This window comes from Papaver somniferum, chromosome 3, assembly GCF_003573695.1.
Source record: "Papaver somniferum cultivar HN1 chromosome 3, ASM357369v1, whole genome shotgun sequence".
Lineage (NCBI taxonomy): Eukaryota > Viridiplantae > Streptophyta > Magnoliopsida > Ranunculales > Papaveraceae > Papaver > Papaver somniferum.
This window is the reverse complement of record NC_039360.1, coordinates 75057937-75061111: the sequence shown is the minus strand read 5'-3', so window position 1 is coordinate 75061111 and position 3175 is coordinate 75057937. Positions and strand designations below refer to the sequence as shown.

Genomic DNA, 3175 nt, shown 5'->3' with positions numbered 1-3175 from the left:
TTTCGCCATCAATTACCATCACCCACCACCACTAACGACACCACCTCCTTTTCCACTCATCATCCCCACTACTATCATCGTTATCGCTTCAGCATCACTCACTAACGCCATAACTACTGTATTTGAATGTCCATATGCAAATATAATTTCTATTAACATAACTAATGGGATATTTATATCACAATACATTAATAGAATATATACGCAAATAAAATTTACCAGCGACTATCTCGGTTTGTCTTTATAAAGCTTTAATTGGCATTAAGATTACTTGTTTAGATAAATCACAACCGTCCAATTATGTAGACCAAGTTGTATATACATTGTGTTGATAAATTATGGACATCAATCTGGTTCTATGGTGTAGTAGTTAGCACTCAGGACTTTGAATCCTGCGACCTGGGTTCGACTCCCGGTAGGACCTCTTTTTTTATTATTAAAATTACACCATGTTTGCGCCACAATTAGATAGGTTCAAAAAAAATTTTGGTGCAAATAATGACCAATAACATTTACTCACATATACGCCGTATCAACAAAAAACTACACAGTGACTACCATGTTCACCAAAACCTACCACCACCACCACAATTTTGACCAACAACATGTTTCTCAATATAATGTTGCATCAACACGAAATCATATAGTGACTACCGGTGTTCACGAAAACTCACCACCACAATAACAACAACCACCCGCTGACATCACTAATGTCGTTACTGCTTCCACCGGCATTAGCAAACTACCATTTAAGTCGTTTCCTCCTTCATCGCTTTCCAACACTACTGAAACACCTCCACTACCACTCTCAAATCTAACAAAACTATTGACATAATTCGTTTCCAATTAATGAAAAATGTATAATTAGCGAGACGTTTATTATTAGAAACTAATGGGATATTAGTGATATCCATATTTATATTTATTTCATGCAACTAAAACTCTAACCAACCCTCAACAAGTGATAAAAATTCATATTAAACACCATTTATAAAGACAAACAACCATGTAACTGTGGAAAGTAATTGATAATAATCCTTTCCCACTGCCAATTATGATTGTCAAGTTTGAATCAACGTATTGATGAAACTTCGAAGAGAACAAAAAAAAAATCATGGAAGATAATATCATCTGGAAGAACCTATTTATGGAATGTCACATCTTATAGTAAAATTTGTTTTAATTCAAATTGAAAGGGTTTAATTAACGGGCACATCTCTTCACAATTTAGTAGTTGAAACTAATCTTTGTTTTTTATAAGGATGTGAATATTTTTGGTTATTTTTTCTTTGGAATGTTATTAGTCATTGTTGTGGTTGCAAATTGGATTGTTCATATGTATGATGAAAATCAGATTATTTTGCATATGCTACTAGGGTTAACTGGCTCAATCGTCAAACTAACAAATCGTGAAATATGTCATTGGGAGAGAGTCTTTACCGAGCGTCTAACTGCTTGATAGAGAATTCATCGTGCGATTAAGTTTCTATAACTGGTGATAAAGACTCTGTCACACGGTTAAGTCTCAGCCATTCTACGGCTATATCATCCAATGGCCAAAACTCATCCCCTACAAAATGTTGAATTTCAACCATTTTTAAACCTCATACCTTCTCAATAGTTTTCAAATTATTAATCATATTTCTTCAAAACAAAAAGCTAAATTCAACATTCTACTCCCACTTTTTCTACACTTCACCATTTTCTATTTATCTTTTTTGTAATGCGTCTTCTTAGTCTCAGCGTAGAAATTGGATTCGGGATGCCGAAGTTGAACGCATTTTAAAGAATTGTCTCTTTTATACGAAAGATAATATCAATGGTGCACAACAACAAGACAATACCTTGTGGGAAATGTATTTCTAAAATTTTATGGAAAAATAATCAATATCAATAGTCGTGACGCAACAGGGTTGACATATGGTATTTATATGATTAACAGAGAGGTGATGTGATTTGTGGATTTAACCATGTAATTGCATCAAGTAAGAATGATCGGTGAAACCAATGAGAATTTGTTAAGAAAATCACTTGAGGAAATGGCTTAGAGTGAACGAAAAATCTTTATGTTTCATAAGTTGTTTCCACGTCCTTATGGTGTTGCACAAATACATTTTATTTTTGTTCATTGCTCCCCAACCTCATGCAATTCAATGAACGGGTATATTTAGATGTTTTAATCCTAATTATAATTCCTTAATTAACTATGCATGTGATTTTCTTTCAAAATAGATTAGTATTAATTTCCTAACTTCAAATTTATTTAATTAAATTTATGTTCATATTAATTGCAACTATAAGTTTGCGTTAATGTAGTTTTCAAATCAATTTATCTGCCTTTTTTACAAGATTTAAACCTTAAAAACTTCAATAAAAATATATACAGTCTTTGACCTTCTTATCATCTTGAACTGATGTAACTTCCAATTCTATGCACTCTTAAGAGGATTTTCTCTTGGTTGTTGTAACTAGTACATTGACTATTGTGGTTACCAACTTTCAAAATTTGAACTCTTCTTCGCCTTTCCGCAGCAATTTTCCTTGGTTATTTTTTAAAATTTGGAAGTCTTCTTTCCCTTTTACCATCCATCCTCCATTCTTTTATAACCAGTACATATCTTGTCAACAACAAGATATGCACTTCCCATTCTATGCACTCTTAAGAGGATTTTCCCTGGTTATAACTAGTACAATGGCTATTGTGGTTACCAACTTTCAAAATTTACTACACCATTTTAAGGTATTAGCAACCTAGCATATATGTTGCTAAACAGGGTCGTAACAGGCTTTCGCTGTTGCTAAACACGGTGTCGCAATTTTTAGCAACGACATAGGCTTTGTTGCGAATCTCGGTCAACAACGGCAATTCGCAACGGCGCTTTCCGTTGTTACATTTTTTATTAGCAAAAGAAGACTGTTGTTGCTAATCTGTTTCTAGTTACAAGAATACCCTTACCTGGAACTAGACATTGTTGGTTCTGGTTCTAATTTAGCAACAGAGCACTGAGGTTGCTAATTTTTTGCAACCACAAAAAAAAGGTCAAGTCTATGCTTATTTACCTAGTCAAAATTCATTACCCCCGTATTTCCCCCTGCAATTACCCAGTTCCCCATATTCAACATCCACACATATATACAAACTACAATGGCAATACAAAACTGATACAAATGCAGT

The 3175-nt window shown here is 33.7% G+C and overlaps 1 non-coding gene across 1 annotated transcript; it reads left to right on the top strand.

The window, feature by feature from the left end:
• Positions 1-352: 352 nt before the first annotated feature.
• On the top strand, positions 353-424 carry TRNAQ-UUG. Its single transcript has one exon. It is a non-coding gene; the product is annotated as a tRNA-Gln (tRNA).
• Positions 425-3175: the final 2751 nt, after the last annotated feature.